Source organism: Coregonus clupeaformis, chromosome 23, assembly GCF_020615455.1.
Source record: "Coregonus clupeaformis isolate EN_2021a chromosome 23, ASM2061545v1, whole genome shotgun sequence".
Taxonomy (NCBI): Eukaryota; Metazoa; Chordata; class Actinopteri; order Salmoniformes; family Salmonidae; genus Coregonus; species Coregonus clupeaformis.
The window spans coordinates 60,711,898-60,727,175 of NC_059214.1; the positions used below are offsets into that span (position 1 = coordinate 60,711,898).

A 15,278-nucleotide genomic window follows, 5' to 3' on the forward strand; every position below is an offset into this window, starting at 1 on the left:
TTTCTTTATCGGTCTCTCTCTTTCTCATGCTAAACTCATTTAATTCTGTACCTAAATGACAAGATGATTCTGGCCCATGGTTCTTGCATTAGGCTGATGACCCAGTGTCAACTGTTCCTTTATGTTGTGTTATAAATGTTCTAGGATCTGCATATTTCTTCACGCTGCACCAGAGAGGTGTTAAGACTGAGTTTAGACCAATAATACTGCCGTTAGACAGGACAGGATGGATAGAGAGTAGAGCAAAGTGTTTAGGGGCAGCCTACGGTGAGTGGACACAGACTTAATAGTAATTGTTTAGTCAGTAGAAGGTCAGAGGTGACACTAGGGGTGAGACTAACGGGAGACCTGTATGTAGGGCTGAGTAACCAATAACAATGCAGTTTCTTGAACTCTCATAAAATCTGTTATTTCCTTGCAGTGATACATCCTAACACATTTCACATATCTCATCTAGTTAATGATTAACTAACCAATCACAAATGGATGCTTCAGAATGCAGATTCTCCCCCTCTCACCCTCCCTCTTTTCCTACATCCCTCTCTCTCGCTCCTCCCTCTATCTCTCGCTCTACCTCCCACACAGATAACATACATCAACCTATCTATGTTTAACATGATGTCACGACTTCCGCCGAAGTTGGAGCCTCTCCTTGTGCGGGCGGCAATCGGCGGTCGTCGTCACTGGCTTTTTAGCTGCCACCGATCTACGTTTCTGTTTTCTATTTGCTTTGTCTTGATTGTACACACCTGGTTCCCATTGCATTATTATTATTTCCCTATTTAACCCTCTGGTTCCCACATGGTTTTGTGCGTGTTTGTACTTTGTTTTGTGTCATACACTTATGTGAGCTGGTGTGTTTTCCCTGTGTGGAGATTAGTATTGTTTATTTTCGAGTAAAGTACGTTGTGTACTCAGTTCTGTGTCCTGCGCCTGACTCCGTCCTACCGCTGCACATTTCACACATGACACATGAATGTCGGACTAAATTAATTAATCTGATTAATTCTACATAGACACATTTTTCAAACTCTGCAAAAAAACAAACATATCCAAGTAACCAAGTTAGATGGAGACTGAGCGAGAGGGAGAGAGAGATACAGAGATAGAGACAGAGAGAGAGAGAGAGAGAGAGAGAGAGAGAGAGAGCGAGAGTGAAAGTGAAACCAACCAACCTGCACATGTCCTCTATGCATATTGTTATTGTTCAATGTATGGTTATTCTGACCCTTGATTATTGTTGTTACTGTTGTCCCGTTGACAATATTATTATTATTTTAATTACGTTCATATTGTAAATCTCCAAAGTAAGCTTTGGCAATATGTACAGTGGGGGGAAAAAGTATTTAGTCAGCCACCAATTGTGCAAGTTCTCCCACTTAAAAAGATGAGAGAGGCCTGTAATTTTCATCATAGGTACACGTCAACTATGACAGACCAAACGAGAAAAAAAAGTCCAGAAAATCACATTGTAGGATTTTTAATGAATTTATTTGCAAATTATGGTGGAAAATAAGTATTTGGTCAATAACAAAAGTTTCTCAATACTTTGTTATATACCCTTTGTTGGCAACGACACAGGTCAAACGTTTTCTGTAAGTCTTCACAAGGTTTTCACACACTGTTGCTGGTATTTTGGCCCATTCCTCCATGCAGATCTCCTCTAGAGCAGTGATGTTTTGGGGCTGTCGCTGGGCAACACGGACTTTCAACTCCCTCCAAAGATTTTCTATGGGGTTGAGATCTGGAGACTGGCTAGGCCACTCCAGGACCTTGAAATGCTTCTTACGAAGCCACTCCTTCGTTGCCCGGGCGGTGTGTTTGGGATCATTGTCATGCTGAAAGACCCAGCAACGTTTCATCTTCAATGCCCTTGCTGATGGAAGGAGGTTTTCACTCAAAATCTCACGATACATGGCCCCATTCATTCTTTCCTTTACACGGATCAGTCGTCCTGGTCCCTCTGCAGAAAAACAGCCCCAAAGCATGATGTTTCCACCCCCATGCTTCACAGTAGGTATGGTGTTCTTTGGATGCAACTCAGCATTCTTTGTCCTCCAAACACGACGAGTTGAGTTTTTACCAAAAAGTAATATTTTGGTTTCATCTGACCATATGACATTCACCCAATCCTCTTCTGGATCATCCAAATGCACTCTAGCAAACTTCAGACGGGCCTGGACATGTACTGGCTTAAGCAGGGGGACACGTCTGGCACTGCAGGATTTGAGTCCCTGGCAGCGTAGTGTGTTACTGATGGTAGGCTTTGTTACTTTGGTCCCAGCTCTCTGCAGGTCATTCACTAGGTCTCCCCGTGTGGTTCTGGGATTTTTGCTCACTGTTCTTGTGATCATTTTGACCCCACGGGGTGAGATCTTGCGTGGAGCCCCAGATCGAGGGAGATTATCAGTGGTCTTGTATGTCTTCCATTTCATAATAATTGCTCCCACAGTTGATTTCTTCAAACCAATCTGCTTACCTATTGCAGATTCAGTCTTCCCAGCCTGGTGCAGGTCTACAATTTTGTTTCTGGTGTCCTTTGACAGCTCTTTGGTCTTGGCCATAGTGGAGTTTGGAGTGTGACTGTTTGAGGTTGTGGACAGGTGTCTTTTATACTGATAACAAGTTCAAACAGGTGCCATTAATACAGGTAACGAGTGGAGGACAGAGGAGCCTCTTAAAGAAGAAGTTACTGGTCTGTGAGAGCCAGAAATCTTGCTTGTTTGTAGGTGACCAAATACTTATTTTCCACCATAATTTGCAAATAAATTCATAAAAAATCCTACAATGTGATTTTCTGGATTTCTTTTTCTCAATTTGTCTGTTGACGTGTACCTATGATGAAAATTACAGGCCTCTCTCATCTTTTTAAGTAGGAGAACTTGCACAATTGGTGGCTGACTAAATACTTTTTTTCCCCACTGTACATTGTTATGTCATGACAATAAAGCAAACTGAATTGAATTGAGAGAGAGCGAGAGAGAGAGAGAGCGAGAGAGAGAGAGAGAGAGAGAGATGGAGAGATGGAGTTATGTGGAATGTATCCTTGTATTGTCATAGATACACCATATCACTCCTGTTCAGACAAAATGGAATCAGAGCTGGTTTCCATGTATTTGATGCCATTCCGTTTGCTCCGTTCCGGCCATTATTATGAGCCGTCCTCCCCTCAGCAGCCTCCACTGGTGTGTGTGTGTGTGTGTGTGTGTGTGTGTGTGTGTGTGTGTGTGTGTGTGTGTGTGTGTGTGTGTGTGTGTGTGTGTGTATGTATGTATGTATGTATGTATGTATGTACAGTGGGGAAAAAAAGTATTTAGTCAGCCACCAATTGTGCAAGTTCTCCCACTTAAAAAGATGAGAGAGGCCTGTAATTTTCACCATAGGTACACGTCAACTATGACAGATAAAATGAGGAAAAAAATTCCAGAAAATCACATTGTAGGATTTTTAAAGAATTTATTTGCAAATTAAGGTGGAAAATAAGTATTTGGTCAATAACAAAAGTTTCTCAATACTTTGTTATATACCCTTTGTTGGCAATGACACAGGTCAAACATTTTCTGTAAGTCTTCACAAGGTTTTCACACACTGTTGCTGGTATTTTGGCCCATTCCTCCATGCAGATCTCCTCTAGAGCAGTGATGTTTTGGAGCTGTCGCTGGGCAACACAGACTTTCAACTCCCTCCAAAGATTTTCTATGGGGCTGAGATCTGGAGACTGGCTAGGCCACTCCAGGACCTTGAAATGCTTCTTACGAAGCCACTCCTTCGTTGCCCGGGCGGTGTGTTTGGGATCATTGTCATGCTGAAAGACCCAGCCACGTTTCATCTTCAATGCCCTTGCTGATGGAAGGAGGTTTTCACTCAAAATCTCACGATACATGGCCCCATTCATTCTTTCCTTTACACGGATCAGTCGTCCTGGTCCCTTTGCAGAAAAACAGCCCCAAAGCATGATGTTTCCACCCCCATGCTTCACAGTAGGTATGGTGTTCTTTGGATGCAACTCAGCATTCTTTGTCCTCCAAACACGAAGAGTTGAGTTTTTACCAAAAAGTTCTATTTTGGTTTCATCTGACCATATGACATTCTCCCAATCCTCTTCTGGATCATCCAAATGCACTCTAGCAAACTTCAGACGGGCCTGGACATGTACTGGCTTAAGCAGGGGGACACGTCTGGCACTGCAGGATTTGAGACCCTGGCGGCGTAGTGTGTTACTGATGGTAGGCTTTGTTACTTTGGTCCCAGCTCTCTGCAGGTCATTCACTAGGTCCCCCCGTGTGGTTCTGGGATTTTTGCTCACCGTTCTTGTGATCATTTTGACCCCACGGGGTGAGATCTTGCGTGGAGCCCCCAGATCGAGGGAGATTATCAGTGGTCTTGTATGTCTTCCATTTCCTAATAATTGCTCCCACAGTTGATTTCTTCAAACCAAGCTGCTTACCTATTGCAGATTCAGTCTTCCCAGCCTGGTGCAGGTCTACAATTTTGTTTCTGGTGTCCTTTGACAGCTCTTTGGTCTTGGCCATAGTGGGGTTTGGAGTGTAACTGTTTGAGGTTGTGGACAGGTGTCTTTTATACTGATAACAAGTTCAAACAGGTGCCATTAATACAGGTAACGAGTGGAGGACAGAGGAGCCTCTTAAAGAAGAAGTTACAGGTCTGTGAGAGCCAGAAATCTTGCTTGTTTGTAGTTGACCAAATACTTATTTTCCACCATAATTTGAAAATAAATTCATTAAAAATCCTACAATGTGATTTTATGGATTTTATTTCCTCAATTTGTCTGTCATTGTTGACGTGTACCTATGAGGAAAATTACAGGCCTCTCTCATCTTTTTAAGTGGGAGAACTTGCACAATTGGTGGCTGACTAAATACTTGTTTTCCCCACTGTATGTTTGTATGTGTGTGTGTGTGTGTGTGTGTGTGTGTGTGTGTGTGTGTGTGTGTGTGTGTGTGTGTGTGTGTGTGTGAGAGAGAGATAGTGGTTGTGATTGTCTTTCTCCCTCACATCAAGCGGTGGTGACACGATCTAGACCAGGTGAGTAAAATTCATGTAATGGATCTTACTTTACGCTTGAACAGACATATCACACACACACACACACAGGAACACACAGACACACACACACACACACATAACATTCAACACCAGCACCTCTGCAGTAAATGTGTTGGAGAATGTAGTGTTAACAGAGAGAGAAGCTCAAGTGTTAGGAGAGGAGATTCAACAACCCTCTTAGCCAGCTCTGACAGAGATAGAAAATTAGGAAGAAAGCAGTGGGCTTAGCTGTACTAAACACTATTTTCAGAGATAGGTACAGCCCTATTCAAGTATTAAAGAGACGTCAGATCAGATCCCCTATGTGCCTGGATAGAAAGGGAGAGAGTGTGTGTGTGCGTGTGTGTGTGTGTGAGTGTGCGTGTGTGTGAGTGCGTGTGTGCGTGTGTGTGTGTGTGTGGAGGATTTGACCTACTGTCAATGGAGTCCTGAGCCTTTGACGTACTGACCGTCTCTGGAGAATATGTAACTATGCCTCCATTACAGAAGACACTAATACTGAAGGCACCATTCATCTAGATAGATCACATGAGAGGGAGAGAGAGAGAAAAGGAGGCAGATGGAAAGATGCCTCCTTTTCTCTGGTTGCCCAGCCTGTGCCATGCGGTTAAGCTAACATCCCTGTTTCCTGACGGGCTGCATTAAGTGTGTGTGTGTGTGTGTGCTTGTGTGTGTGTGTGTTCGTGTGTGTGTGTGTGTGTTTGTGTGTGCGTGCGTGCGTGTATGTGTGTGTGACAGGGCAACAGTAACTGTTATCTTTGGCAGGGTGGGCAGCACACAGTGCAAGGGGCAAGGGGAAACGGTTATGATGGTGATAGTGTCAGTGACTGACCAAAGCTAATAGTTCTCTCTCTCACACACACACACACCATAGCAATAGAGTCCGGATGGTGTAAAGTTCAGTTCTGTTATAGTGTGTGGTGTTCAGCTCGACAAAATGATGTCTCATCAAAAATATAGCATTCTTCTTTGAATTACCCAACTGTTTTTGCCAAACTGTTCTGAACAGTGACACACCCAACCAAAAAGCATGTCACTAAATATACAAAATCCTGTTTCTAAACCACCAACCACAACCGACATACCAGAGTCCCCAACAAATCATTTGGGAATCATTGTAATGGAACCACAATTGTCGTGGATTGCTGATGGCGATCATATACAGTACCAGAGGAATATTCTCTCTCTCTCTCTCTCTCTCTCTCTCTCTCTCTCTCTCTCTCTCTCTCTCTCTCTCTCTCTCTCTCTCTCTCTCTCTCTCTCTCTCTCTCTCTCTCTCTCTCTCTCTCTCTCTCTCTCTCTCTCTCTCTCTCTCACATATTCTGCTTCATGGAAAAAGTTAAGTTTGGTACATCAAGAATTCATAGAATAGACTTAGTTTAATTAACCTGGAAACTATGTAGCACAGTTTGAAGAGACGTTTCATAGACAGAGAAAGGTTGTGTGTCGAAACAGGTCATGGATGTCTGCGTGTCTTGGCATGAGCAGAAACATTCTAATCCCTTGTCTCTCGGTTCAACACCTTAACTGAATGGAGAGAGACTGAAAATCCATTGAATGCATGGTGTATGTGTGAGGAGAAAGCGGGAGCGAGACAAGGAAAGACCACCCTTGGTAAAGCATTAGCTACCACTGAAGTACCCAGTAAGTAAGCCATAATCACATCTCTCCATCTATCAAGGACAAAGTGAATTAGACCTCCTATTACACACATACACACACATACACACACACCCACACACACTATTCCCTGACCAAGGGCACAGACTTGGCGTAATAACAGAGCTAATTAGTTTTAGCTCTCAGGACTTGAGCTGTTTTTCTTGGCAACAGTCAATCATGTTTCTTTGTGCTGTTTAAGAAAGCATGTTGCTAACTCCCATGTGGTTCTATGTGAGTGTCTACTAGACTAAATACATGACTGACACTATGTTATGTTGAAACAATACACAACATAAAATATACCAGCAACATTTAAATTGTCTCTATTAGCTATTATTACTGTATAAAACACAGTTAAGAGAGAAACATAATAAAATGAAGGGCCTATAACAACAGTGTAACTTTAAGCAGGATTTCTCACAGTCAGTGTTGGTGCTGTAATGTTTTACTCACAGTGTTAGTTTGTTGTTTCTCCACTCATAAAATGCTTCCACTGACTTACACTAACAGAACTCTGAACTGATGTCTGTGTAATACTGTTCATAAATGCTCCACTAATGTTTATTTTCAATTATTTCCACTAATATTAGTGCCACCGCTCTCTATCCTCTCACTCACCTCTCCTCACTCCTGAAGAGAGACCTCCCTGTTCTACTGTTTGGGAACTGTTGTGTTTTACACACACAAACACATGCACACACACACACAAACACACACACACACAGAGCGAGAACTCCTTGGGTTATAGTGAAAGGGGTGAAATGTGTTTCATTGCACAACCCTAAAGGCTACAGTAAACAAATACTCTGAAATACTCTGCATTTACCATCCCTATGGGACTGCAGAGAGCTCAACATTAGTCATAATATCTATATAGTAACTATACAGTGATGGAAAAAAGTATTTGATCCCCTGCTGATTTTGTACGTTTGCCCACTGACAAAGAAATGATCAGTCTATAATTTTAATGGTAGGTTTATTTGAACAGTGAGAGACAGAATAACAACAAAAGAAATCCAGAAGAACGCATGTCAAAAATGTTATAAATTGATTTGCATTTTAATGAGGGAAATAAGTATTTGACCCCCTCTCAATCAGAAAGATTTCTGGCTCCCAGGTGTCTTTTATACAGGTAACGAGCTGATATTAGGAGCACACTCTTAAAGGGAGTGCTCCTAATCTCAGCTTGTTACCTGTATAAAAGACACCTGTCCACAGAAGCAATCAATCAATCAGATTCCAAACTCTCCACCATGGCCAAGACCAAAGAGCTCTCCAAGGATGTCAGGGACAACATTGTAGACCTACACAAGGCTGGAATGGGCTTCAAGACCATCGCCAAGCAGCTTGGTGAGAAGGTGACAACAGTTGGTGTGATTATTCGCAAATGGAAGAAACACAAAATAACTGTCAATCTCCCTCGGCCTGGGGCTCCATACAAGATCTCACCTCATGGAGTTGCAATGATCATGAGAACGGTGAGGAATCAGCCCAGAACTACACGGGAGGATCTTGTCAATGATCTCAAGGCAGCTGGGGCCATAGTCACCAAGAAAACAATTGGTAACACACTACGCCGTGAAGGACTGAAATCCTGCAGCGCACGCAAGGTCCCCCTGCTCAAGAAAGCACATATACAGGGCGGTCTGAAGTTTGCCAATGAACATCTGAATGATTCAGAGGAGAACTGGGTGAAAGTGTTGTGGTCAGATGAGACCAAAATGGAGCTCTTTCGCATCAACTCAACTCGCCGTGTTTGGAGGAGGAGGAATGCTGCCTATGACCCCAAGAACACCATCCCCACCATCAAACATGGAGGTGGAAACATTATGCTTTGTGTGTGTTTTTCTGCTAAGGGGACAGGACAACTTCACCGCATCAAAGGAACGATGGACGGGGCATGTACTTTCAAATCTTGGGTGAAACCCTCCTTCCCTAAGCCAGGACATTGAAAATGGGTCGTGGATGGGTATTCCAGCATAACAATGACCCAAAACACACGGCCAAGGGAACAAAGAGTGGCTCAAGAAGAAGCACATTAAGGTCCTGGAGTGGCCTAGCCAGTCTCCAGACCTTAGTCCCATAGAAAATCTGTGGAGGGAGCTGAAGGTTCGAGTTGCCAAACGTCAGCCTCGAAACCTTAATGACTTGGAGAATATCTGCAAAGAGGAGTGGGACAAAATCCCACTTGAGATGTGTGCAAACCTGGTGGCCAACTACAAGAAACGGGTTTGCCACCAAGTACTGTCATGTTTTGCAGAGGGGTCAAATACTTTTTTCCCTCACTGTAATACATTATAGTATGATGTGAAGGTGTTTTGGGCGTCTGTATTGCATCATATCTGTTCAGCTGCACTCTGAGGTTTGAATCTGGGTTATCCAACAGGACAGAAAGTCAACACAGGAACCAACGAGAGCCTGCTTTGAGATGTTATCCGCATTATAGCTTTTGATCATAACAGCAGCATATGCTTATCTCTATATAATGACATTAAAAACTCACATTGATTAAGCATAAGTTATTAAGTGATTACTCAGTATGATTGCTATAGAGCCCCCTGACATACTTCCATACAGGTTAACTTGAGAATCCATCTAATCTGATAACTGAAATGATTAGATGAATGGTGATGGAACAAATCTTACAGGTTTAAATAGCTATCATACCTCATCCACAATAATGTTTTAATCCATGCCAAAACGTAAAGGAAGGTAAGGAGGTAAGGAACAGTGACTATTTGATCATGTGCCATAAGGAAAAGCTGTAGTTCCTGTGCTAATGTGCCTCCTAATAAATCCTATACATCATCCTGACAAAGCTCTTTGGTCGGATCCAATGACCTATAACGGCTTTAGTTAGGGGACTTTTCAGTATAACTGGGCTTGGTTAGGGGATGTTTCAATGGTGACTCTTTTTTGGAGACCATTTATCATGTAAACGTCAGATAACAAATAGCTGCAATCCACAAAATAACTTCCCCCAAAACCCTTAATGCGTTCAATCAATACAGGGTGAGGTTCCAAAGGGACGATATTACAACAGAATTCCTTCCATTTAGCTTTTATAGGAAAACATTCTCAGAGCTGGAAACAAGAGGGAAAGTATCAGGTTCCAGCCCTGTGGTCCTTGTGCACTCTGGCAGAGATGAGACTGTTTTATGATGACAGACTTGTGCTGCTGTTGTTAGAGGCTCATTCCATGTTTAATGTAGCGGTTTAATCTTCCGTTATGTCTAAATGTGAGAGTCCTCAGGTCAGTGCAGAATATTGTGTGCGAGCGTGTGTGTGTGTGTGTGTGTGTGTGTGTGTGTGTGTGTGTGTGTGTGTGTGTGTGTGTGTGTGTGTGTGCGTGTGTGTGTGTGTGTGTGTGTGTGTGTGTGTGTGTGTGTGTGTGTGTGTAACCCTACGCACCTGAGAGAGGGTAAGGCCGACTGACAGTAACAGGACAGGTAACCCTAAACACTAAACATCCTGAGAGCTACACTGATAGGAATAATAGCCTGTGACTAAAAGGCTTGACAGGTCTGAGTGCTGCATTTACATCAGTCCAGTGGCCTGAGGCGACAGCAATACTTCTTCAACACTCATCACACTTACTCCTGCTAGGGGATGGGCAACTCCCATCCTGGAGAGCTAAAGGGTGTTCAGGCTTTTTTAGGACATTATTAGCTGAATGGTGATAAGTAGGTCATGGACCTGAGGGAACTGAGTTTCTGCCATATTGCTTTCTGTGAAGGGGAGTGAACAAGGGGAAATAGAAGTAGACATAACGATATACACTGTGAGTACAAAACATTAGAAACACCTGCTCTTTCCATGACATACATTGACCAGGTGAATCCAGGTGAAAGCTATGATCCCTTATTGAACTGTTAAATCCACTTCAGTCAGTGTAGATGAAGGAGCGGAGACAGGTTAAATAATGATTTTTAAGCCTTGTATGTGTGCCATTCAGAGGGTGAATGGGCAAGACAAAATATTTAAGTGTCTTTGAACGGGGTATGGTAGTAGGTGCGTGGCGCAACAGTTTGAGTGTGTCAAGAACTGCAACGCTAATGGGTTTTTCATGTTCAACAGTTTCCAATGTGTATCAAGAATGGTCCACCACCCAAAGGACATCCAGCGAACTTGACACAACTGTGGGAACCATTGGAGTCAACGCTTTAACACCATGCCCCGACAAATTGAGGATGTTCTGAGGCCAACGCAATACTAGGAAGGTGTTCCTAATGTTTTGTACACTCAGTGTATCAAGAGAGAGGAGGACAGACAGGAAGGAATGAGAGCCAGCAGGGCTGTCCTGTGCCACCTGGATGTTCAAGACTCTGAGCACACACATACTCATTTTCATGCATGCATGCACACATACACACACACACACACACAAATGCACACATCATGACAGAAGACTGACTAAGAAATAATAGAATAGTTAATAACATTTTATACTATAATAATTCCAGGTGACCTGTGATACAAGTCAGTATTCAACGTAAATCCATGTTGGTCCTGTGTGGCTCAGTTGGTAGAGCATGGTGCTTGCAATGACAGGGTTGTGGGTTTAATTCCCATGGGTAACCAGTACAGAAAAAAAAGTACGAAAAATGTATGCACTCACTACTGTAAGTCGCTCTGGAAAAGAGTGTCTACTAAAATGTCAAGTAAAATTTAACGTCTGAGGAAGTCGGGAGGTGATGTGGAAACCAGCCACTAGGGGCAGAAGTGAGCGCTTTTACCTTCAAGTAGGTTTTTCTAGGGCCAAAGGTTGTATGTTCGAATCCAGCGATAGAAAGTTGTTTTTGAGATTTTCGTTTTAAGCCTATGTGAAACCTTAACCCTTACCCTAACCATTCGGAGTTAATGCCTAAACTTAACCCTAACCTTAACAATGTGGAGTTAATGCCTAAACGTAACCTTAAACACTTTGAAATGTGACGTTTGGGAAACATGGATAAACATCTAATTCTGACATGAGACTGTGAGCGCTAGTTGAATAATTCATAGTAAAGGTCAGTTTCTTTGGTTATGTATGTTCGTCTTTTGTGTTTGGTAACAGTTTAAATAATGTGGCAGGCACACACACACAACACACACACACACACACACACAAACCATCTCATCTAAGGTACCCCTCTCTGTTTGCATAAAGGGATCTAAAAGCATAACCATATAAGGACATGCTATTACCACCAGTCAGATAACTTCCAACTGCAGAGGTGATTCTAGGTATTTAACCTCCTGTAGAAATGATTCAAATCAAACAAAACACAAAACATGACAGATTACAGTTCCATTGGCTCAACATCCCAAAATCCTGATATGCTATTGATAAAATGTCAGTGCAGATTCTATAATTATTACACAAACATGCACATACACACACACCTTCCACCCCTGACCAGGAGAGTTCTGAGAGAGTGGGAATGCTTTCAGCCCAGTCCAGGAAAACGTTGAGCCATAAAACCCATGACGCTGTCACACAGCTCAGGAATGGCGCTGAGGGCGATTCTAAACACAGCAGAATATTGATGCATACTGGAGCCTGTACAGCACAGCTGGATATAGCATTGATTGTTTTATTTAATAAAAGCAGGTGTGATATGGCCTCTTCATTGCTATCCATTTTACCTCTTCTAAAAGCAAAATATTTTCAAACACAAATGTCTGTATAAGAATCAACCTCCAGCCCTTTGCTTGCGCCCTGTCTCTGCCACTGTGTGTGTGCTTGCGTGTTTATGTGTCTATGCCCATGCCTGTGCATACACTAATCAGTCCTACGCATGTCTGACAAGGCATGGTCAGTGAGGCAATGATTGGCTGCTGTTTAAAGAGTCCAATCACAGGAGGTTTTTCTCTGTCTTTCTGAGGCGAAATGGCAGAAAATGTGCCAGCATTTATTTACCTACGTCTCCCTGACTGACACTACTGGTCTACTGCCAGACAGAGGAGAGCAATCCCCATCCCTCTCTCTTTCTCTCTTGATCTTTCTGTCTCTCTCTCTTTCTCTCTTTCTCCATGTCTCTCTCTCTCTCTCTCTCTCTCTCTCTCTCTCTCTCTCTCTCTCTCTTTCTCTGCCTACTCTGTGTCCTGGTAGGGTGTTAGGTAAACCTTTAGCAGAGCTGAGAGCTGTAGAGCTGAAGTACAGCTGTATAGCTGGGAGCAGGCTGGGCTGGGATGGCTAGAATAACAAGGTAGCAGGTCATGACTGCGTCTTTCTCCTGCCCGTTACACTGACTGGAGTTAAACCACAGGGTGTCAGAGAGTTTCCACACAGCCACTGTGTGTGTGTGTGTGTGCAACATTATGAAAACTGTTACCAAACACACACACATAACCAAAGAAAAACTATGAATAATTAAACTATAAAATGTCATAAACTATTATATTATTATTTTGTCAATCTTCTGTCATGCTGCTCCTTTAAGCTCTTTTTAAGGAAAAACTTCAGCTCTACTTCAGATTTTGGCAGAAGGGTATAAAGCCACTGAGTCAACACAGTGACCAGACAGTACCACACACATCAACACCCCCCACACACACACACACAAAACAGACAGACACACACACACACACACACACACAAACACACAGACAGACACACACAACCTCAGAACACAGACTATTAGCACTGAGGTGAGAAAAAGTGTGTAAAGGAGGAGAGTTTACTACTGTCAGAAGACTGTCAGAATGTCCTCATACCGAACTTATCTTAAACATTCTGTCTATGTCTCTCTGAAATACTCCTCATATACCAGGGGGATACATATTTTCATCCACATCGTATGCAGTATTTATGGACTGTGAGAGATAAAGACAACACTATATCATAAAGAGAGAGAAATATGTATACTGTATGAGGCTTATCAATTTATCAACTCCTGGCTCATGGTAGCCTAATCTGTTTTATGAGAACTATCCACCTCTTCTATTTCTAGCTAGAATCCACAAATTAAATCAAAAAGCTTTGTCCTACATCTCTGTAGCTTTGGAACACACCACTTGTTAGTAAACCAATCTAAACCGTGTCAATAAACTGTTTGTGTGCTATTCTTGTAGGCCTATTGTTTTCTAAGAAATACTTAGTTAGATCTGCTCTTGCCTGGAAACCCGATGTTGAATTGCGTTGAATTCTATGTAGGGCAGAAATGAGCGTTTGAATCAGGAAAGTTTCCTCTCATGACCTCTACAAGCAGAATGTCGAATGAAATTATATTTTAACATACTTTACAGGTTGTCTGTGTGGTTGGTCCTTTTGGCGGTAGGAATGTGATACAATATATCCACAGGAAAGTAGAATTACATATTTTCAAAGTGCTGGTAGCGCGTTCAGATTTCTATCACCTGAAGCATACGCAGAACCATGTAAACATGTGCAATAAAAATCAGAATGTACTACCAAGCGCTTTGAAAAGTTTATGTAATTTACTTTCTTGTGGATATATTGTCACACATTCCCATCGCCAAAAGGACCACCGCACAGACAACCTGTAAAGTACTGCCCATTAAAATACATTCTGGATTGTAGAGGTCGTGAGAGAAAACGTTCCTGTGTGTTAGTGTTTGTCAATGTCGTGTTTCCAGACAAGAAGAGCTCTAGCTGTGCCAATAGTCATAATTCAATATGCAGCAGATAAGAGCTGTTGGCAAACTGACGAGGCTATGAAGACATCAAAACATTCTGCTTACAAAAAAACATAGCCTAAAATACCAACACCCAATAAAATATTTAATAAAATATGTGAATGTGGCTATTCATTGTAAACTTTTCTAACCAGATAAATTATTTGCATTATGCAAAGTTCTACACGAATTTTACATACATATAGCGTTCACTTATTTCTTCATTAAGCCTAATATATTAAATACAATTAACCATAATTATTTATCAATTTACCTGTTCTCAACGTTGTCTTGTAGCTCCTGGAGCGGGATTCCTCCCGTGCGTATTGATGGAGCAGATGATCCAGTTACGAACTCACACACAGCTCAACAACAACATTCCCTAAACCTGTCATTGACGCGCACTGCTCTCTCCAAACAATAAAACAGTCAAGGGGCTAGCTGGCCTATATCACAGCAGCAATAAAAGTCACACAAACTAAATTGCCCCGATATTTCCCCGCCCTTCCTTTTTATTCACCTCTGAGCGGTTTGACGCACGCTCGGTAGTCTCGGTCACAGGGATGAACTCTCTGTGCACTCCACTTGCGCATGCTGGATGGATGGGATGGAGAGGGATGAGTTGGATGTGCGGAGTTTTGCCTCGAGGCAAGTGAGGATGGCAAACCCCCACTCAATAACCCCCCTAAAAATAAAAATAAACTGCACTGCTGTATAACCTCCATCCAAATAGCGAGGGAAAACACATTGATTTGTATATATTTAAACCTAGGGCTCTATTCAATCAGATCCGCTTTAGCTAACATCCACATAAGGATTGTTTTGGCAGTGTTGGAGGTGGAACTGTGTTAGAGCTGTCAAATCCACTAGAGGCTCCTGGCATTATACCTAAAGTGGACATTGCCATTGACTGCATGGAGTTGAATTAA

General features: G+C 42.5%; 1 protein-coding gene across 1 annotated transcript in view; it reads right to left on the bottom strand.

The window, feature by feature from the left end:
• LOC121576581 (semaphorin-3D-like) overlaps positions 1 to 14,896 on the bottom strand; it is a 67,987-nt gene extending 53,091 nt beyond the window's left edge. The window contains exon 1 of the mRNA XM_041889824.1: positions 14,624 to 14,896. The gene's annotated coding sequence lies outside the window, so the exon portion shown is untranslated. The remainder of the gene's footprint in view (positions 1 to 14,623) is intronic.
• Positions 14,897 to 15,278: the final 382 nt, after the last annotated feature.